Source organism: Lissotriton helveticus, chromosome 1_2, assembly GCF_964261635.1.
Source record: "Lissotriton helveticus chromosome 1_2, aLisHel1.1, whole genome shotgun sequence".
NCBI lineage: Eukaryota > Metazoa > Chordata > Amphibia > Caudata > Salamandridae > Lissotriton > Lissotriton helveticus.
In genome coordinates this window covers 229,995,341-230,019,501 of record NC_136058.1, presented here as the reverse complement: position 1 = coordinate 230,019,501, position 24,161 = coordinate 229,995,341, and positions in this window count along the sequence as shown.

Below are 24,161 nucleotides of genomic sequence, written 5' to 3'. Positions count from 1 at the left end.
GGCGTAATTTTGCTAGATCTTCAATCGCCCGACAGCCCATATCCAATTGCAGTGGCAAGATGGGGACAGAGGGGCCAAGGGACATCAGGCTTCTCAAGAAGATGTTCTCAGCTCGAGTGAGGTCTTTCAAGTTCGACATTCCCCATAGTTCCGCCCCGTACAAAGCGGCACTTACTCCTCTAGCCTACATAAGTACACAAAATAAGCACATGCCATTAGTTAAACAGCCGCATTTAATACTGACAAAGACTATAGACAAGGTTAGTTTATTAATTTTTTCCTTGCGTTTGCAACATAAAGCACATTAGTTTATCCCGCGTATATTGATGAATGTATTCTTAAACTAAGTTGATTAGTAATTTCACCACAAGCTTATTCATTTAATTACTTATTATGAGAGATTAACTTCAAAAGTTTGAACAAAATCTTGATCTTCACCTTGCTTCATCAACTCCCTCATCTGGTGATTTCTAAATCACCAAATAATACCCAAAATTTATAAAATTTCAACCGTTGAACATGTTTTGGACTTTCTTAATATTAGTATATCTAAACGTTAGATTCATCTGTTTTTCTGCATTTATCATATTGAGTTCTCCGAAACTCTTCTAATTCTATTTATTTTTCTTTTTCTTTTCTTAGTTTGTAAATTATTTTCTTTTCTATTACATGTTTTCTTCTCTTGTGTATCATGCAACTGATTTTTAACAAAGGTATCACTATAGCTATGACTATTAAAGGAAAAACTAATTTACCTATAATTGAATTACCAATCTATTGAAACCAGTGTTTAATTGCTACAAATATTTTACTTAAACGTTCTGAAAAACTCTCGTCTTCTAAAGGTTCAACTTCATTATGTAATTCTGTAATGTTTTTAATATACATTTCTATATTCTGACTTTTGTCAGGTATGTAAGTACAACAATGTTGAACATGCAAAATTCCACAGACTCCACCCTCTTTTGCCAGCAAAATGTCAAGAGCAAGACGATTTTGCATCACCATAGTTCTCATAGCAATAAGCTCTGTACTTACTAATTGAAATCCACTTCCAGTATCTGTTGACAATCTATCAACAATTGTAGACATTTTTCTGATTTTATTTGCATTCAGGGTTATTCCTACCATAGGTATTAATGCACCAAATATGTCTCCCAGTATTCCTGTAAAGCTTTCCCTTCTAAATCTATTCAGGTGATTGCTAATTTCAAATGAACCTTTCGCATTTCTATCTACATGAAACATTTTTGGAAAAACTAAACCTACATAACATGTCCCATACCAGTGGTCTGGGAGATTGTAATAAGCTTTATTCCCACAAACAAAATAAATTCCAGGAAAGATTGGATCTTTGCCTCCTTTAAATCCCCAACCCCCTATAATACGAGAAGTATCTTCACATTGACTTGCACCAACAAAATAATTATCAAACAAAGTATTATCTCTTCTTATACAGAATTTTCCACTAACAGGTTTATCTATGTGAATTGCAACATTTTCATTTCTACCATTAAGCTTTTCATCTTCCATCTGCCAAAATGTAGATTTAGTATGTTTCAACATCTCATTTCGCTTGTAAATTGCCCTTCTCTCTTCCATAATATTTAAGAATGTCTTCTATTCTGTTCTCAATTTACATGTTAAATTATTTCTAAAAGCATACTCATAAGTGAGTTCACTAGTCACTAGGAAAAATGCCCTCATCTGTTTAGCATATTTCACTTTATTCAAGCTATCTTCAACTTTTAAATTTGCAAAAATCTCATCAAAATCTGAATAATAATATTCCAAACGTCCAGTTTGATAAAAACAAACTAGCTATTACACTACATGTTATGCCATAAGTAAGAGGAAGCATATTATACGTAACACCTTCAGACACAGAAGTAGGTAACTTCACAAAAATGTAGCAATTTTTGCGTCCATCACCATAACATATTCAGATAAAAGTCTTGAAAAGGTATTACTAGAAAAATCTCCCACAGATCTATCTTGATGAATCTCTGGTTTATGTACAATAATTTTATCAGTCTTATCAACTTTATCATGATTAACCACAACATTACTAGTCATGTTAGTTTTACACATCTCTTTATCTATTCCAAAAGGAAAAATGACAGCTAAAATTAACCAAACTAAAATTATCAAGATTACACATATGGAAGACAATTTGCAACATCTTTTGAAAATTGAGCATCCCGAATTATTATTAATATAAGGCATCTTTACTTTCAAACAAGAGTCTATTACTAAATAAAAATAAAAAATTGCTAAATATACTCCCCTCTTTTTTTTTAATAGATAACTTTATTATCTAACAGCTTTTCTTCGACCTTATGTCATTCATCAATATGTTTTCCAGCTAACACAATTTCTTCGACCTTGTGTCACCTAACACAATTTCTTCAACCTTGTGTCACCTAATGAACAAAATCAATCATTATCATTTACATCATCTAAATTTCTTTGACTACTATTTACTTCTACTACTGGTGGAATTATAATATAAGTCCACTCAGCTGATTTGTACTACTGATTTGGCTTTATTACTCTTTTTGCTCTGCTGTTTATCACTTCTATTTTCTTTCCTGCTTGTTTTTTCTCATTTGTGTCTTCTTCCTTTTGACTTGTGATCTCATTCACCTGTTCTTTTGCTTTATTCACTAATTTAAATTTTAGGCCTTCATTTTCATTTGGCCAATTATCTCCTTTTATTGTTATTTTCTTTTTTGGTTCCGCTAAATTATACTCCACTCTCCAAGCTCTTTTCCTTGATTTTTTCACTTTCGAATTATCACCACTTTCATCTGTTTCACTTTCTGTGTTATCAGCTGATTCATTAATAATCAGTTTTATTGTATCAGATTCTTTTTTAGATTCAGGAACTTCTTTACTCAGCAGTTTCACTCTGTTAGGAACAACATCCTTATAGCTGGTACTTGGGATTTCTTCTTCTTCTTCTTCTTCTTCCTCAATTACTTCTAATTCTCCAGTTTCAGAATTTTCGTTCCTTCTTCCAGAGCTTACAATCTGCTTTTCAATACTCTCCTGATCTCGATCTTGAATCCCTTCTTGTTCAGTTTCCTTTTCTGCTTCTTGATCTAGCAGATCTTCATCATTTTCATTTTCATCAGAATCTTGTATCACAATTTCTTCATTTTCTTCATTCAATGCCTCACTCGCATTTGAATTTTCCAGATGTCGACTTTCTTTTCGATCTTTAGAATCGGGATTTCTTTCAGGATCAGCTGTTGTTTCACCTTCGTCAGGATTCTCTGGTGTTGGCACATGTATGGTGTGGCTAGCATGAATCCATCTCTTCAATCCCGTACACTTTACTGCATTTGTTGTGACTAATATCACGTGTCTTGCCTTCTGCCACCTTGGTACTAGGCAATTTCTTCTTTGATGTACTTTTGTCCTTACCCAGTCTCCTGGTAACAGATCATGAGCTTGTTCTTTCTCTTTTGTAATTACTTCAGTTCCCACCTGATGGAACACAGAAGTCACCACATTCGATAGATTTTTGCATTAATCCATAATGATGCTATCATTAATGCTCAACAGTTTATCAACTGGAACAAATGCTTGCCTCATAACCCTGCCCATTAGAATTTCGTGAGGACTCAAACCTGTTTTTCTATCTGAAATGCTTCTCAAAGAAATCAAAACAAGTGGAAGAGCATCTGTCCACTTCATTCCTGTTGCTAAGCACATCTTTGCTATTCTGTTTTTTATTGTACCATTCACTTGCTCAACAACACCTGATGCTTCTGGTCTGTAAGCACAATGTAATTTTTGCTTTATATCCAGTGCTTCACAAATCAATTTTAGCAATCTGTTTTCAAAATGTGTGCCACGATCTATCTCGACCGTCACTGGAAAACCATACCTTGGTATGATTTCTGTCAAAAGCAATTTTGCCACAGTAATTGAATCATTGCGGTGTGTTGGTAATGCTTCTACCCATCTTGAAAACAAACAGATTATCACCAAGACATATCTGAGTTTGTTATGAGGTGGCATGTCAATGAAGTCAAGCTGTATTCTGGTAAACGGACCACCCTCCCGTCCTATGGTTCCCTTACTCATAACAGTTTTTTCTGTTTGGGTTGACCTGTTGACAGATAAGACACCTTTGACAAAGGGACTCTGCAATTATTCTGAATTTTGGATTGTACCATGTCTGTCTGAATAATCTAATCATTGAATCTCTACCAATATGTCCTGGACCATGATACATGCGTACCATGTCAGAAATCATACTATCTGGCATTACTGATCTGTCATCTTTGTAAACCCAAACCTCATCTTCTTCTCTCTGTCTGCATCCTGCTTTTAACCATGTGTTTTTCTCCTCATAATTTGCCTCATCTTGCAACTGTTTTACTCCCTGCCAAGTCTCAACTACAGATGTTAGCATAAGTGAGTTCAAAACATGTTCATTTTCTTTTTCCCTATTAATAGACTCATTATGTTTTGCACAGAATTTTGCTATTGAGTCAGCATATGAGTTTCCTTTTGTTATGTAATCCTCACCTTTTTATGTGCTGTGCACTTTACTACTGCAATTTATTCTGGTAGCTCAATTCCATCAATCAATCTTTTAATCAACTGTGCATTTCTTATTGGTGATCGTGCAGAAGTTAAATAACCTCTTTGAGACCAGAGCTGGCCATAGTCATGGACTACGCCATAACCATTGTGACTATCAATCACTATGGTAATTTGTAACTCTTTCCCCAATTCACATGCACGAATCAAAGCAATTAATTCTGCTACTTGAGCTGAACGAATTCCTTTAAGACAGGAAGCTTCAATTACATCTGCAACTGTACATACTGAATATGCTACACTCAGAACACCTTCATCTGTTCTTAAGCATGAACCATCAACAAATAAAACATAATCTGACTCAACTAACGGGACATCTTTTATGTCCTGTCTTGGTTTAGTGCAATATTCTAATACATCCAGGCATTCATGATCAACCTCACCCCTGATTTCTGTTTCAGTAGTGTCAGGTAATAATGTGGAAGGATTTAAATTCACACATCTCGCAATTAAAACATTATCCAAGCCAAGGATAACCTTTTCATATTTTGTTAGCCTATTATTTGTCAAATGTTGTGTTCTGCTTCTAGTGAGGAGAATATCAACTGAATGTGGTACATATACTTTTACAGGAAATCCCATTATTATTCCTTCACTTTGTTCCAAACTTACGCTTGTTGCAGCTACCGCTTTTAAGCAACCTGGTAATGCTTTAGCAACAGGGTCAAGAACAGCTGAGAAATATGCTATTGGCCTTCGCATTCTTCCATGTTTTTGAATCAGAACTGATAATGCACATCCTTCTCTTTCACTGCAATACAGCTCAAATTCTTTTTCATAGTCAGGCATTCCTAATGCTGGAGCTTCACACAAACTTTTCTTTAATTGTTCAAAAGCTTCTAATTCAATTTTTGTTAAGCTAATCGGGTCTTTTATTTCTGCTTTTGTCAGTCTCTGCAGTGGCTTTGCGATTATTGAAAATCCACTAATCCATTGACGACAATAACCTACCATTCCTAGAAACATTCTAACTTGTCTCTGTGTTTTTGGAGGTTGCATTGCTTGAATCATTTTTATTCTTTCTGTTGTCACTTGTCTTACTTCCTTTGCAATTCTGTGACCAAGATATTTTTTCTTCTTGTTTGCAAAACTGTAATTTTGCAGGAGATACTTTATGTCCCTCATATGCCAGATTTTAAAAGAGTAATGGTATCTGTTACACAATTATCTTTTGTTTTTGCAGCCACAAGGAGATCATCAATATACTGCACTAACGTAGATTTTCCTGGTAAATCTAGATTTTCCAATGATTTCTTCAGCAACTGATTAAAAATAGATGGACTTTCGGTGTACCCTTGAGGGATTCGACACCATGCTAGAATACACTCTTTGAACCGGAACGCAAAAATTTGTTGGCTTTCTGGATGCAATGGAACAGTAAAGAATGCATTACACAAATCAATAACCGTATACCATTCTGCATCATGCGGAATCTGATATAAAATTACCGCTGGGTTTGGTACAACTGGGCAACAAGGAACAACAATTTTATTAACCTTTCTCAGGTCTTGAACAGTTCTGAAAGTTCCATTTGGCTTTTTAATTTCCATAATCGGTGAATTACATAGACTACTCTCAATTTCTTTTAGAACACCTTGTTTTATGAATTTGTCTATTACAGGAGTAACACCTTCAATCACCTCTGCTTTCATTTTGTACTGAGGAATGTTTGGATAATCTGCTCCTTGTTTTACTGATATTTTTACTGGATCTACATTTTTCATCAAACCCATTTCATCTCCATTGAAATCCCAAATTTTTACATTCACTGTGTCTTTTAATCTTTTAATTCTTCAGGTAGATTATTCTTCAAACACAGGAAATAATTTACTTTCTTCTGCCTCAACCATTGACATTGTTAATTTATAAAGCCCATCTTCTTCTGGAGTTTGAAGCTCAATACCATCCGGTGAGCAATATATTGCACAATTCATTTTGCACAGGATATCCCTACCTAATAGATGTACAGGACTGCTATCACAAACTACAAATCTATGCATGTCTTTAAATTTACCTATTTCAACTTCAACTGGTTCAGTTAAATCTGTTTTTATTTGCTGATTAGCTACACCTACTACTTGGATTTTATCTCCAGAGAGAGGAAGGTTTTCTATTTCCACTAATCTAACAGTAGAACGGGTAGCACCTGTATCCACTAGGAAAGTAATGTCTACATCATTCACTTTACCATTTACAAATGGACCAGATTGATCCACCTCAAGAGTGGCTCCAAGCACACACTCTTCCTCCTCTCTCAGGCACCGTCAGAAGTATTCCTCAGATTCACTCCCTCCATCTTCTTTCAACCAATATTGTTGAGACACATTTGACACATTCACTCTTGGCAATCTGTTTACCTGTTCACCTCCGCTGAATCCTGTTTCTGCACTGTATCTCTGCACATTTACACAGTTTGGAAGTGGCGGTTGTGGTAACTGACTTTGCTGAATCACTACCTGTCGCTGTAGCTGTTGCTGCTGATTTATCTCATTCTGCATCTGTGGATTTAATGATGCATTTTCTAAATAATTTCTGGGTGGATTCTTGCATTCACGCTTCCAGTGTCCAATTTCGCCACAATTAAAACATGGGAGTTTCTGTTTTAACTCTTCTATATTTCCCATCAATTTTAGTTTATTATAATTACCTTTAAATTTCCCTTGATTCTGATCAACATTTTTATTTCCTAAAGTTGCTAATTGTTGTTCAGCCACTTTTACCTGTGCCCACATAGCCTTTTCTTTTAACTTCTTTTGTTTAGCATCTATTTCATCACTACAGTATTTTGCTTTTCTCAAGATATCATCCACTGTGTGTGACTGCCAACCAACTATTCCTGTTCTTACCATTTCACTAATTTCAGGTCTCAATCCATATACAAATCTGTATATAAAATGACTCAAGTCTTTTTCACTTAAATTTTCATAACCACTGTATTGTTTAAATACCAGTAGTAATCTTTCATAAAATGAATGTACTGATTCTTTTGGCTCTTGGGTTGTTCTATCTATTTTAACCCAGTCTATCTCTTTTGGGGGAATCTTGTTTTTCAAAAACACAATTACCTGTTCATACTTTCTCATTACCTCTGGTGAAGGAGCACCTGTTACTTTATGTCGAGGGGATTCTTCTCTAGGCCAATTTATAGTAATTTTACATTCTGCCCAAAGATCTGATGGGACAACTATGTCAAAGAATCCATCAAGATCAATCCACAAAACTTTTGAAACTTTCACAAATCTGTCTACCTGTCGATACCATTCTACAGGTTTTTCTGTTAATCGAGGAAAATCATTTGTAAACATTAAAATATCCTGTCTTGTCCATGGGACATGCACATACCCTCCTCCCGGTATTTCTCTCATTGGAAATTCATTTACTACTTCTTCTCTGATAGGAAAAGCTAAACTTGTTCTGTCTTCATCTCTTTTCTTTGTCCATTTCACTCTCCATTTACTTAATTCACCCCATTTTCTCAAAATCACAATCAAGTCTTTTATTTGAATTATTCTTCCTGTGGTATTCATATTTTCAATATCTTTTTCAGAAAAATCCATCCTATAAGTTTTCTGCATATTCTTCTGCTTACTTAAATCAACTTCTAATTCAGAAGCCATATCCTCTAATTGATCATATTTGTTTTTCGTTTTCCATGTTATGCTTTTGCAAATTAATAATAATTCATCATCCTGATATGCCTTCAAACTATCAGTTCCAATCGTTCCAATTATTAATTCCTCTAAATCTGCTTTCAATTTTGCAACATCAAGTAATTTACATTCTGGGGTTTGTGTTAAATCTATTTTACTCAAACTCTTTTCGGGAGTTCCAGAGTAAGATTCTGCACCAGATGGAGTTTTACTTGACAAACTTTGATTAAAAGTTAAGTCAGGCATCATTATTTTCTCTCGATGTATTTCAGACAAGTCTGAATAAAAATTTTCAGTCACTTTTTGTATTTCTGAATTTAATGGAACAGTTAAAGCTGATTGCCTAATTTCCTTTTGATCAAATACTGGAAGAACAGGTCCAATCGTTACAGGTACTGTTACTGCTTCCATGCTTTTAGTTAACTTCTGTATTAATTCATTAGTAGAACGATTATATTCTGAGGTATTTGGTAATCCCTCATACCTTTCTGTTCTTTTTCCATTTCTTGGCGTTTCATTTCTTTGAACTGGGGATTCCGTATAATTTCTATTTTCTCCTGATATATTTGAATTACATCTTGCTTCTACTCTTTCAGGTGTTTTTCTATAATTCTGATTTGTTTTAGGAGATGTCTCATCAATAATTTCTCTTGGAGGGGCACTTGGAGAAGTCCATGAACAAACTGGTTGATAAGGTGGCGGTTTTCTAGTATACATTTCTTCTAATACCGCATCTTCTGAATCACTTTCTTCACTAATATTATTTTTTTTTTGGGCACTTTTTTGTCCAGTTACCTCATCAATTAGTCTCACTGGGTACAAGCCATCACACATGTCTGCACTTCTCCATCGACGCATTCTATCCTCATGTGTTTCTCTATTGAGAGCTAATCCTGTTCTCCTGGATATTCCTCTACTCTCTCGTTCTAATTCAAAAATGTCATCCTCCCATTCAACTAAAGCTTCGAATTGAGTAGGTCTAGGCTTTGGTACAAGTTTCATCATTTTTTCTCTTAAATTTTTCAAAACTGCTACATTAAATGATCCATCTTCCGGCCATGCTAATACACCATCATTTTTAGTATACTTCATCCAATTCTCAATCCAAAGACAAGTATGATAACCATATTCACCCAACATATAAGCTGCAGGTGTTTTGTAGTTATGAAGTAATCTTCCAACTCGCGTTAAAATTTTCTTGTCAGGTTTAATTTTGTTTTCCAATTTCTGAAACCATGTAAGCTTCTTTTTCTCCTTCATGTAATAGTGATCCATGTTTTTAAACAATTTCTCTTACTTCGGTAAAGATCGTAACAACTTCCTTGTTATTCCACAACACCAACCAATCCGTGCGCGAAACTTACCTACAAGCCAATCAAGTTAAGCTTCGTCATTATTTTGCTCAACCAATAGAATTACTGTTTTTCAGGATGAGCCAATCAGCTGTAAGCTTTGCCTCAGTCACATGAACCAATCTGTGCGTGAACACTGTGACGTATGTTAGCCAATCACATCGCGACACTTGTGACGTATGCTACCGCTGCAGCTGCTCTGTCCCTCGCTACACTCCTTAAACTAACACCTCCTTTACAATTTTCAAAGCGCCATATTTACAAATCTTTCAATTGAATTCAGTTAATAACTCCACAAAAAACAAACCATTTGTCTGTTTCACTAAAGTAAAGTGATTGCTTTCCCAATCATTCAAGTATTCTTTTCACGTGAAATAGACGACGCTATTTTCACAGAATATTAAATTCGTTGATAAAGTAAGGCTACTTTACCCTTCTAGCAGGTAATGACGAACTTGTTTCTCTCTAAATGCACATACAGAGATATTTTACACCTCCTTAGAGACAATTCAGAGTTTCACTCGATCGTTCATTACAAATTCATTTTCGCACATTCATACAGAAAATTCCCTAACCATACATACATAAATCTTTAGTAGGACTTTAACCCACCAATAGAAATCCTCACTCGCCAGTAAGATAGACGACGCTTCCTTACCCTTCACTCAAGCTTAGATAAATTCTACTACTCTTTTCACAGTGAGTTTTAAAACAGGACATCAGTCCCTATACTCGAAAGCTACGATTTCATAGACAATCCTCACTATGCATTCTACCATACACACCTAAAATCCCTAAACTTGTGCTGTACGACCACAACACTTGTGATATACGGTGATACCACTATTTTGAAACAGAACAAATGCACTGTGTAACTTCACCTGTCACACTTCTCATGCCGGCACAAACCAGGCATTTTTCACACTGCTGGAAAAAACCTTTCGACTACATATAACAACTGAACAAACTTAACATGTTTTAGACATCAATCCTATGTATTACCATGTAACTTGCTAGTTACCATAGTAACCGTAACTCTGCTACCAAGGAATTGATGCAGCACTCCTATTGAAAAACTGTCTCAAAAACGCTACTTATCACCTCAATAGTCACCATTAATCATGAAACACATATAAAGGCCCATACTACCAATGAGACAATTTTTGAGCGACTGAATCAGGTGGTATGATTAACTAAACTACTCACATATTATTTACATAATTATATACCTTGGTTTTTACATTCATTATTTAATAATCAGACCACCAAGACGATTGGATCAACGGATGATAACTAGATCATGAATAAACAAGACCAGCTTGTCTTTTCAAATCTAATTTTTATTAACTTTATTTTTCATAAAGAAAAAGCATTTACGTTTTAGAATCTTTATTTTATAAGCAAATAAGAAAGCAGCATTTCAATAAGAAAATGATCTAATAAACTGACATTTTTAAAGCAAGCTTAGAAACATGAAACATTAGCAGAATAACAGTTTCCTTTCCCTAAATCTATTTCCCTGTCTATTTCTCACTTCACCTAGAAAGGAAAAATCATTTAAAGTCTGCTGTCCTTACGTGCGCCAAAAGTCCAACAGCATATCACGTCAATCAGGAATCGGAAAGAAAAGAGTTGCAGCGAGCCTTTTTCCTGCTCATGGTGTCAGGTTTTATACCTTTCTTTCTAGCTAAACTTTCTACATTTTACATTCTTTTAAGCAAATCCAAGCTTTTCATTGGCTGTCCTGTGTCAGTCCATGAAAAAACACATTAGGTCATCTCCGATTCTTGACCAGGTCCAGGCTTCACATAAGCCCTATAGTCTTTCATTTCCACATCTTTCAACTTCCTTAAGAAAGTTACTTTTCCTCGAGTTTCGAACCTTTACTTCCTAGCCTTGGCAGACACTTTAAGTTTCTGTCCTTAAGCCTTTTCTTCATGAGCACGTTCAACTCAACCAAAGAACTGCTTTTTCAATTAACGATGACAGTGCAGTAAAAATCTTCACAGCTACGCATGTGCAAAGACTTCACTCTGGACAAGCTTTTGAGTCTGCAGCTCTGTCAGCCATGTTTTCTGAACCACCTTTAGGCCTCACTTTGGAAACTACTATTAAACAAACACAAGACATCAATTAATTAAGGAATTGAAACCCATTCTGTTACCCACCCCCTTTACTAATTAATCCTGTTAATTATGTTTCCTATCAAAAGCACATTCAGGCAGCATTATATTTACTTTTCCTTTAGGATCTGCACGAACTCCATGAGTTTCGTCACAAAAAGGACATAACATAAGCACACAAAATAAGCACATGCCATTAGTTAAACAGCCGCATTTAATACTGACAAAGACAATAGACAAGGTTAGTTTATTATTTTTTCCTTGCGTTTGCAACATAAAGCACATTAGTTTATCCCGCGTATATTGATGAATGTATTCTTAAATTAAGTTGATTAGTATTTTCACCACAAGCTTATTAATTTAATTGCTTATTATGAGAGATTACCTTCACAAGTTTGAACAAAATCTTGTTCTTCACCTTGCTTCATCACAACCAAAAGGTATGCCTCTTTTATTCTGCCTATCCCAGTTGTGTGTTTTTTTAACTCGTCTTCAGTTTCCGGGTTGTCTTGTGCTCACACTAGAAGGCCTCTAGAAACACCTCTTTTCATTAAGAAACGGCCATGCATAGTTATTATGTTCATGTCTCACCTGGGCGAACATCAGCCATAAAAAATAGATTTAACATATTTGGCAGCCTTTCAAACTCTGGGAGCCCTCTAGAAATAACTGCTGCTTGGAGAACACGATTTGTGGAATTCTGGCGCTTTGACATTGTATATGATGTACATTTCGATTTGTATTGGCAGTGAAAGACAAATGGTCATGTTTTTCCCTGCTATTTGATTTACATGTAAGAAATGAATGGTTTTGCATCCTGCGGCAGAGAATAGTGCTTTCCTCGGCCCATCAAATGGGAATGCTCGCACCATTTGGACTAAATTGTCAACTTTTTAAATGTGTGAATATATTAATCAACAGCTGAAAAGTGACTTGTAGCGTATGAAAAGTGACACACGTTTTGAATCCTTGTTTCAATAACGGGTGGCAGATACCGTGATTCCAGTTTCCAGTCTGAAGTTACTGTGACATTTATTGTGGGCAGCTGCTGCCACCTAGGGGAAGAAGTTTATATCCAGAGAAGATGAAAGACCGATGGAGCTTTTAAAAGAGACTGATTTATAGTTTGGAGAACAAGTTACTATGTCACAAATGATATCCTGTCCTCTTTATATACAGGGTATAATGCACTTGTAATAAAGTGACAGAGTAACCCGCCAAACACCTAAATCAGGCCCAAAGTCTTGATTCCAGAAGAGGTGTGGTGTAATTCCCAATTATTCAAACTGCTGAGGAGACCTAGGTACACCGGTACCAGGTGAACGTATCTCAATAAATTGTTTTATTTTGCAGATTTCTATTCTGCTTTACTTATTTTTGTCTTACATTTGTTTCTCTTCCCAAAGTGCATGTTTTATTTTTCTATGTGCTGTTTTCCTGTCTGAGGTTTTCCCTGCACCTTCCGGTCTCTTTTACCATTTTCTGCCTCTTTATTTTTCTTGTCTTTTTCACATTCAAATGAACTCTCAAGTACTGCTTTTTTCCTTTCTTCCTTAGTATCCCTGTAATTTTTAACGTGTCCCCTCCTCATTTTATTGTCCTTTTGCTGTTCGCTCTTTTGTCCTTATTGTGCATAACGAGGTACCTTTCATAAAACTGTATTTTCCTTTTTCCTTCCCATCTCATTTTGCTGGTTTCCTTTACCACTTCTTCTCCGTGTATCCTATTTTTTATGTTCTTATGTTTTCGATGTGCTGTGTATCTGTTGAGTTTTTGGGAACAGATCTCACTTTCAAAGAGTTGAATTTCAAAGTAACAATTATCAGTGTTGGCCGTCTGTGGGTTGTTGCACCCTGGTGCGGAACATGCCCTCGGAGTGCTTTGAATCTGTGAAAATCCTTTCACTGTGTAAGACAATGGCCAGCTGAAGGCATCCCAGACATCGCGAGGGTGCCAATAGACTCATGTGTGATTTGAAAAGAAGAAGGAAGCATATCTAAAACTTTGTGGGGCATATTATCAAGAGCAATAGCCCCGCTTTAGCAGCATTTTTAGCCGTTAAAGCGGCGATACTCCTATCGCCCTATTACCAAGGCAGCGCTAACAAGTATTAGCGCATGTTAGCAGGCGAATTACTAACGCTACGCATCTTAGCGATATACATCGCTAATGAGATGCAAAGTAGGCATTCCATCCTAGGACAAACAGTGAAATGCCCCTTGTCCTTTGGGGTTGATGGTTTTTTTGGTGTGTTTTTTTTTTAAAAAGCACGCCTGAAACAAACAAACTGCTAGACACCCGCAAGAAGGATCATTGGGGCATATTATCAACAGGCAGCGATTTTGATTATCGCCAGCTATCGCTGGATTACATCGCCGTGTTAGCGGTGTATTAGCTACGCTTTGCTAACAGGTGAGATGAAATCCAGCGATAGACTGCGATAATGAACATTAGTGCGTGAAATCCAGTGATGATTTCACAGCGCTAATGTAAAGCTTGGTAATAGGGTAGTGTGTACTTAACCTTACAATCCACCTCTCATAGGCATTATTGGTAAGTTAAGTTTTATTCAGGCAATAGAATATTACGATAATGGGAGCTTAGCGCGCCTTTTGTCATTGCTTCGCTGTTCAGGGGGCAGCGTTGGTAATACCGCGATGTAGGTGTTGCGGGCATTTCACGTTTTGTCCAAGGAGGGAATGCCTACTTTGCATCTCATTAGCGATGCATATCACTAAGATGCATAGCGTTAGTAATTCGGCTGCTAACGTGCGCTAATGCATGTTAGCGCTTCCTTGGTAAGAAGGCGATAGGAATATCGCCGATTTAGCGGCACTATTGCCCTTGATAATATGCCTCATTGTCTCTACCGTATCAACGCATTTCCGCATAGACAAAGTATAGTAAAATCTTTTAATTCCTCAGACCCATTATGTGCAACATTCATACATTTAGCAACTGGCAACGTTATGGATCCAATACTCTCTCCTGACCCCCCTCCCAAATCCACTTTTGAAGGGATAGGTCATCTGAGAGTCTCTTCTGAGCATCTCTGGTGCCTTAATGAATTTCTTAAAATTTGTGCCAGTTTTAATTAAACATATATCTTTTTACTTAGGTTGGATATTGTAAGATCTTTGATCCTAATACAAAGGCATTCAAGCTGTGGGACGCCCCTTGGGGTTTCGTGGATCCATTACCAAGGGGTTGCAAATGCCACTACAAGTATTTATAAATGAAGATGGCACAGAACAGTGACCTTGTTTATTTGTGGTATTTCCAGACTGTCTTCATTTAATGCTGACGCAGGGTCTGCTTTAGCACTGGAGTCGCCGGGTGCGACAATGTTTGTTGGCGCCACCTCTGCCATGGATTCCCTCACCACCACCCTTTAACAGTGCCCAGGTCTCCATAACCACTCTATCTCGGATGCATTTAATTAGTTATATAGCACCACTCATACCAGTGTAGGGTGTCAGAGCACTTTGCATCCCACAACCATTACACAAAGACAAGTAATCATACCTTTGTATATCAGTGCATAGGAAATGTTACATAAGCCAGAGGACTACAAGGTGTAAGAGTGACATGTCATCCATACTGGAAGGCAGGATAATTTAAGAGTCTTGGTCTGGAGAAACAAAAACTCATAATTGAAAACGTAGCACCATAGTTGGCGGTTCTCTTCAATAATAAGACTTGATTTCTACCCAAAATAACGCTTTTTGCAACATTAATATATGCTCCAAACTATTCTTTGCAGTGTGCATGCAGTTCTTAGATTATGAAAGTTAAAATCTTACCGTTCTATATTAGGATTTTAACTTATAAATCTCAAGTAACAAAAGGATGTCTCTTTTTTAAAAGCAATAACCCACAGACCTATTTACATCATATGCACGTTGTAATCTGCATGGTACACGTTCTTTGCAACAGGCGTATTAACCCTTTGTGCTACTTTATAGTGAGTCAAACCTCAACTGGACAAAACTCAGATCTCTCTCCAGGAAGAGCATTAACGACTGTGCTGAAATGAATAAAAAATAGCATGGACACTGTGATCCTCAGCGCCTTGGGTGCAGGGGTGCAAGAGTGTTGTGGCAGGATCATAAAAATGGCTAAAAAGAACTAAACATTGTGTACATATTTTGTTATTCTTTCACTTCCAGGTAACTGCATATAAAATAAGGCAAAGTAAACACAAGTTAAATTAATCCATGGAAAATCTGCTCTTTAACATTATGAAACTTCAGTTGATTAATGTGATCCCTGGAGATGTCTGTGTGTGTGACTAAAGAGTCACAAAGATGAATCCTTGTTGGTGAAGTGGGGACTAAGAACTTGTGGCATTATTGTGCTACAAGGTCTCAGCCTGTGACAGAAACTACTGTGAATATGTAAGTCATAGTTAAAAAATTGTTTTACACACAGTATAAGATAGTTGTTGCAAAATAATTTAGGGGCAGATTTACCAAGAATCTGTGTTGAAGTTGTATCGCTTTTGTGGCACAGCCCTGATGCAAACTATTTTGTTTTATTTAGTAAACCATGCAAAAACCCTTTGCGGGATTTTTGTATAGTTTAGTAAATGCAAAGTAATGCATGGCACTATCTGCGGCCTTGAATTACCTTGAGTTGGGAAGGTGTTCCATGGGTGGGACATGGGGACTCTCATGCATCTACCCATGAATTTTGACACATGGATGCATTCCCATCTTGTAAACCTGGGAATGCATCAAAAGGCTATGTCTTCCCCAGTGAGGCATAATGAAGAGAAATATGTTTATATCTCCTCATTATTTTTCACTTGTGCTGTGTTTTGCAGAACACATCGAAAGAGAGAAACGTTGAGAAAGGATTGTTTGTGCAAGGGCAATCCTGCCTATAATGCAGGCATCCTTGCACTTTTGTATAATGATGCCAGAGTTACCGCTAGGTAGCACACAGTGCATTAGTGCTACATGGTAGCAAAAATGTGCCATATCTTATTTGATATCATACATTTCTGCTCTGACTCCCTTTCACGCCACATAGTGCAGCAACTTTGCTAGTTGCCCAGCATTGAATGAAATGTAAGTATCTCTCCTTTGTAGTGTTCAAGATAAAGCAAGTGCATTCAAAGTATAGATGTTCATACTAAGTAATCAGACTGTACCTAATGCAAACATTTTAGAAGTGGCCATTTAAATTATACATTGCAGAACTCAGCTGATAACCACCTTGCATATCTCCAAAAAGAATAAATCTTTGCCACCATAAAGCTTCAAGTGACTTCAATTATAGTTTGTCCAGGCTCCCAAGCAGCCTTTACATATGCTGATTAACCAATTGCAAATATTTATATTTCTTTCAGGTAGTAGGCACCCTGAGAAAGTATTTTTCTTTGGTGCTCTGTCCCTGTCTTGGCTTCACAGCACAGGAGCTCAGACACCGTCTTCACTTTCATCCAGCGGCACCTCAAAGTAGGCATTAACTGTCCTTGGAGGATTGTTTTTATTTTTTTAAATGGGCACATTAGAGCTGGCCAAGTCACAGTGCTTTTAAAAAAAGTATGTTTGGCCATTCTGCACAGCAGGTGCTCTGTTGTACAGTATGGCTACAAATCATTGCCAAAGCCAGATCTATTGGGTTTGCATATGCTTGTTTAGTTTACAAATGGACTGAGACCGCTTCCTCAAAGAGATGCTCTGACGAGGGGCGTGAAATATGTGGGGGGTTGCTTTTTTCTTTAAAGGGCCATCATGACTATAAGTGCAGCAGGTGCAGTGGCACAGGATCCATGTGTGTTGGGGGCCACTGCACCGTACATATGGCTGATGGGGGCCGATTGTCCTTCCTAGCATTAGGGCCCTGCAGTGAAGCGAAAAGGGTTCAAATAACAGGGGAGAGATGTGGTGCTTTTTCAAATTATTTTTCATAATGGGGCAGGCAGGCTGCTTTGAGCCTTAGGCCTATGTGCAATGGCATAGTGGCAAGTTGAATGGACATAGGGGATGCAGCTGTAGGTATCAATGATGTCACAGATGCACCGCATATATGACTGTGCTTCTATCCTTTCTTGCATGCATTAGGGCCCAATGCACCCTTACTCTACCAGTGTTTCTGTAGGCCTCAGAGCAATGGTTCAAGGGAGAGGAAATATTAAGCAGAGGAGACACCTCTGATTGCGTTGAGAGATGGTAGGGAGCAAGTGGGGCAAGACGGGGGCTCATGTTTTTAATAACGGGCAGACGGAGCCCACTTTGCAGACAGTAAGTATCCTATCAATAGTAAAGCAGGTGAATTAGCACTGGGGCTCAGGGTTACGAGGTGCCCACAGTATCACAGTTATGACAAATCTCACTTTACAAAAGGGAGCATGGGGCTCATATTCCTTGCTAGCATTAGGGCTAAATTCACCCTTGCTGCACAGAGAGGGGTCAATCATGGGAGCTAATTTGTTTTATAAAAGGGAAAGAGACCCTGTTTCATGATTGGAGTGAGGGCAAGCCATGGGGTGACGGGGTGTAAGAGGCACAGGAGACCGGTCGCTACTCAGATCCTCAGCTGTCTTTAGTGCATCAGAACCCAGGAGTGCTAAGGGCTCACATCACCCCAAATTATGGGGAGCAGGGCTTTTTATTGAGTTTCTGTTTCTGTTTGATGCATTTTCTGCTTTATAAGTCTCATATTCAATATGTAAATGTAAAATGTAAATTGATACTTGTATAGCGCACTACTCACCCGCAAGGGTCTCAAGGCGCTTGTACGAATACCGCTGTGGAACCCATCCTCGCTTTCCCTGTGAGGTGTCCACTCCTGGGCACCCCCAAGGTGGAGGCCAGGCATCCTTAGCGTTGTGGGGGCCGTTGTGGAGATTAAGCAAGCTATTTCCTAGAGTTGCAGAGTGGGACTCCATGATTGGAATAGGCACCGAGGCGAGAACTATCAGGTCCGTGGAATTTTGAGCCCAAGACCCGCTGAGGCGGGTAATTGAACCCTGGTCCCGAACTATTGATAAAGTACCCCTGAAATGACCTCATAATTCCCACCACCTGAGCTCATCCCTCTCCTTCCCACTCCCTCAATCATTACATAAAGTTTTTTTGGAGGGGTTGGGGGGCAACTTCTAAAAGTTTTACTTAGAAAGGGGTTATAGCAAAAAAGACATCTGTCCTACAGTTATATAGCAGGCTGCTGGATTTTTTTGGAAACAAACCTCACACATTTGCTTTGGATATTGACCACCTTGCTGGTAAAGATTGTTTCCCAACAGTGAGCAGAAGTACTTTTAAGTAAATTTATTTGCCATTAAAGATTTCACCATTTAGGAAGTAAAGTTGCTCGGGGCCAGCTCACATAAATGCAGCTGCTTTTCTCTGCACAGCCTGCCAAGCACAATTTACTCCTTAGGTTATACTCGGAGTACTTGTTCAGTTCAAATAAGTCCGTCAGACTAAAGTAGCAAATTAACATTTTAAAAGGAAGAAACTCCCACTCGGTATTCTTAAAAAATCAGGCACTTCTTAAAGAAAAAATAAATACTGGCTTTTTTACCTTCTTCTCTTCATTTTACTTGCTGCTGGTTTCAGGCCTCTGCCTGCCCTGCTTGCTTTAGTAGCAGTCTCCAGCTCTTGTCTGATAAATGAAACCTTTCTTCCAAAGACCAACAGGAAGAGTCAGAGCGAGAGTCAAAACAGGCCCTCTACAATACCACACACTCCATGCAAAGTGAACACTACCACAGAGAGAGTGAATCAATCAATCAGGAATTTGTATAGCGCGCTACTCACCCGTGAGGGTCTCAATGTGATGGGGGGGGGGGAGGCAGCTCTGGATCAGTCGAAGAGCTAGGTCTTGAGGTCCTTACTGAACGTGTGCAGGGTCGGGGAACGTCTGATTTTCACAGGGAGTTTGTTCCAGGTTTTGGCTGTTATGTAGGAGAAAGCTCTCCCCCCGGTTCTGTTTCTGCGGATGTGCTGGTTTCATGCTAGGGCGAGGTCGGCGGAGCGGAGGTTCCTCTTGGTTACGTGGAAGGATACTCTCTCGTTGAGGTATTTGGGTCCAATGTTGTGGAGGGATTTGTAGGCGTGGGCAAGGAGTTTGAAGGTGACCCTCTTCTCGAAGGGGAGCCAGTGGAGTGAAAGCAGCATGAAAACTGTCTCACAGAAGCATGGCAACTCTGTAACACACACAGGCACAGCAATTCTGTAACACACACAGGCACTGCAACTCTGTCACACACACAGGCGTGGGAACTCTGTAACACACACAGGACCAGCAACTTTGTAACACACACAGGCACGGCAACTCTGTAACACACACAGGCACAGCAACTTTGTAGCACATACAGGCATGGCAACTCTGTTAAACAGACAGGCACGGTGAATGGACACACCCACACACAATCGAGCACACAGGTAAGAACACTCTCATACACAAACACATCCGCAAAGAGGAAAGCAGGATGATGACTACGACACACATGCACACACTGACAGATTAAACTCTCCCACGCACCTAATGTGAATACTGTTCCATATATAATACAACACACAGATACAGCAATTACAGCAATGTTGAAGCCATTGAGCCAGGGGCTTAATGCAAGGCAGAACATTGCTTTTCCTACACCCTGGTAGGGTGTTAAAAGATAGATGGGGGGCACTGTCCACTCTGAACGCTGGGTCCTGGCACTACTGTTCCTTCTGCACACTCACTCTCTCTCTCTCTCAGAAAGAACACACGTAAACAATCAGAAAGAAAACTATAATGCATATGTGTAGGGTATTGTACATACAGACTGGGTGAATGTAAAATCACACACCCAAAGAGATGCCAATATAGTGGCCATTGACTTACAGACACATTGTACACTATCATGCACATACTTGCAGAAGTAAAACCATAAGACAGACATAGGCTAAATGAACCCTTCTTACATTGACAGGCTGAAAGGGATCACACCCACATGGCTACTGTGGCTATTTCTTTCTCTAAAGCTCTCTCTCCTGCGTGCACACACACACACACACACACACACACACATACACACATCCACAAAACACAAATATAAATGCAGACTGTAACATATCAAAGACAAGATCAACATATCTCTCTCTCATGTGCTGCACCAGACCTGCCAAATAAATAAAAAAGTCACAGTGTATGGAGGAGACGGGCCTAGTGCCAAGAGGAACCTAAGAAGCACTTTTGCCCCTACCACACCATACCCCTCCTCCACAAAAAGCTTGCTGGTGCTGATGTCCTTGGGTATTTAGGACAGGAACAGACTAATTTGCATACAGCCAGGTTCTGAAACTGGGATGGTGCAGTGAGTTAAAAAACGGTGTTGGATCTAGCCCTGATCTCTTGACTGGGTGAGAGTATTCTGCTTAATTCAGAGACTCTGTCCCTCACCACCCCTTGTTGTAAATATTTTTGTCCACCCTAAGCGTGGAAGGGTATACTCAGACATGAGTCCCTTGCTCATTGCACCATCAGGATTCAAGCAAGCCGGGCCGAAGACGGCTGTAATGCCAGAAACCGGTCCCCGGAAGCTTGTTTCCTTCCCAGTGTAAGAATTGGCTTTTGTAGTTTGGTTTGCCCTGTTCCCATCATGCACTGGGACAGGAACAGACTAATTTGCATACAGCCAGGTTCTGAAACTGGGATGGTGCAGTGAGCTAAAAAACGGTGTTGGATCTAGCCCTGATCTCTTGACTGGGTGAGAGTATTCTGCTTAATTCAGAGACTCTGTCACTCACCACCCCTTGTTGTAAATATTTTTGTCCACCCTAAGCGTGGAAGGGTATACTCAGACATGAGTCCCTTGCTCATTGCACCATCAGGATTCAAGCAAGCCGGGCCGAAGACGGCTGTAATGCCAGAAACCGGTCCCCGGAAGCTTGTTTCCTTCCCAGTGTAAGAATTGGCTTTTGTAGTTTGGTTTGCCCTGTTCCCATCATGCACTGGGACAGGAACAGACTAATTTGCATACAGCCAGGTTCTGAAACTGGGATGGTGCAGTGAGCTAAAAAACGGTGTTGGATCTAGCCCTGATCTCTTGACTGGGTGAGAGTATTCTGCTTAATTCAGAGACTCTGTCCCTCACCACCCCTTGTTGTAAATATGTCCTTGGGTATTTAAGCATCTCTCAATGGACATTGGCTATTGTCAGGAAACTAACCTGGTGCCAATTGGTTCCACAGGGGCAGAAGAACTTTTCAGAATGCCCTCCAATGTATACTCACAAGGAACCTCTGAGACTCCTTATTGCTAGTATTCACAAGGGAAGGGGAGTGGGAGAGAAATAAGAGAGACTGCCTCGAGGTTCCTGGTGCTGCCCTGTGACACACCTCACAATTCTCCTCGTGTGAGTTTTCTCTTTAGGCAATGTCACTCAAATTGACAAGCACCTAAATAGTACCTCTTTTGTAAGATCAAGGGCACTCGAATAAATCACTCAACCAGGTTTGTAGGAATTTCTCTTTCTGCTGTGTTTCTGTTTTCAGTTTTAGCTGGGTTGTAGGGTTACAGGATATAGGTAATGGGGTATAGGATATAAGTTATAGGGTAGAGGGAGGTGCAGATTGCTAAACTGTCTCCTGGTAGGCGGAAACTCATTTTTATTCTGGTGCCTTCAGTGGAGAGGATTAAAAAACAGAATAAACAGGGGTTTGGAAAACATACTCTATAGCATCAATTCAACATGTTTATACCCTTCAGGAATCCCAGACAGGGTTCGGTGGTATTCCTCAGGACCAAAAAACTATCACTGTGCAAATAATTCTGTGCAGCACCCATATACTGGCCTCATCATAATAAGCCAGAAAATACACACACATGAGCCGCAGTGTCTAAATCTCGGGGTCCACTGCTATAAGGAATAAAGAAATAGAGAAGAAGTTAAAAGCATTCAAACATCTTTGAATAAGTTGAGTGCCTAACAAGGCGACTGGGTGAAAAACGGTGAAATAACCACCACCACAATCCACTCTAGTGTTAAGGAGAATAGGAGTATTTTTTACCTGTATTCAATACTACATGTACTCACTCTCAAGCCTCAAAGGCTGCCTATCACATAGGGCTGTTTTGTATAAAAGAATAGAATAGATGGATATGATAAGAAAGAAGGCAATATATCAAATGGTAACATCATGTATTCTCTCTTAATCATATGTTTAGATAATTATGTATTATGGTCAATGGTTCTAGAATAAATCACTCAACCAGGTTGTAGGTATAGATAACCTAGTGTTTATTTTGTGTAGATAATCTAGTGATCATTAGAGTGCTCTTCAATAGATAGTTAGACCGACACAAGAGCTCTCTTGGGGCCCGATTCACAGAATGAATTTAAGACTCAATCCTAAACTTACTACTATTTTGGTATTCACAGAATGCACTTACTACTTTTGGCATTCACAGAATGCACTTACTACTTTTGGTATTCACAGAAGTTAGGATTTTGTCTTAAATCTGTCTTAAATCTGTCTTAAGTTTGTCTTAAGACAAACTTAAGACAAAATCCTAACTTCTGTGAGTACCAAAAGTAGTTCATTCTGTGAATGCCAAAAGTAGTAAGTGCATTCTGTGAATCCCAAAAATAGTAGTAAGTTTAGGATTGAGTCTTAAGTTCATTCTGTGAATCGGGCCCAAAGTCACCCAGGCTTGCACTCGTCTAAGGAGGCAAATAACATACCTCTCTTTCCTTAGTGTAGCACATAACCAGGGACCATTTCGAGCAGAGTTTTAAAAGGTGAGTGCTATAATATGCAGGTGGGTGTTCTGCTCTTTCAAAACAAAGGGTTTCTCAAAGGAGTGTGTAAAGCACCTACAAGGACAGCAGCCACCCCCACCTCCGTCAAGTGAAAGAGGCGGCTTCACTCATTGTAGTGTAACCTTACATGGAGGGGTGACCCTTACAATAAAAGTGGCAGCGGAATACGCTACGTGGCCAGCAAACTCCCCAATCTCCACATACCTTTAAGCCCGCGACATGCAACCAAGAACACAGCAAGCCCGGCGAGTGTCCACCCATATTGGCAGACTTGTATTTAAAAGTGGGGTAGTCTGCTAACCAATCCCAGGTGTGGCTGGTATGATGGCAAATGTAGTTAAATCATACACCACGTAGTCCACAGCCTATCTCACACATACAGGTTTCTGGGAAATGAAGTCCTCATACACGAGGAGTCTCACAAAGATGGTCTAGCATACAGCAACACAACTAATGTAACTGACAGTGTAGTCACCACTGTTAAATATTATCAGTGGCGGCTACTCCACTAAGGCGGAGGAGCATCGCCCCACTACTATGCAGCAGTAAAAGAAAGGAAAATATAAATGATAATAACGTAATGTTATTATTATTTTAATTTGGCTTCCTGCAGCAGCAGCTTTGCGTGAGGGGGCGGGTAGGTGCTGCAAAGCAGGGG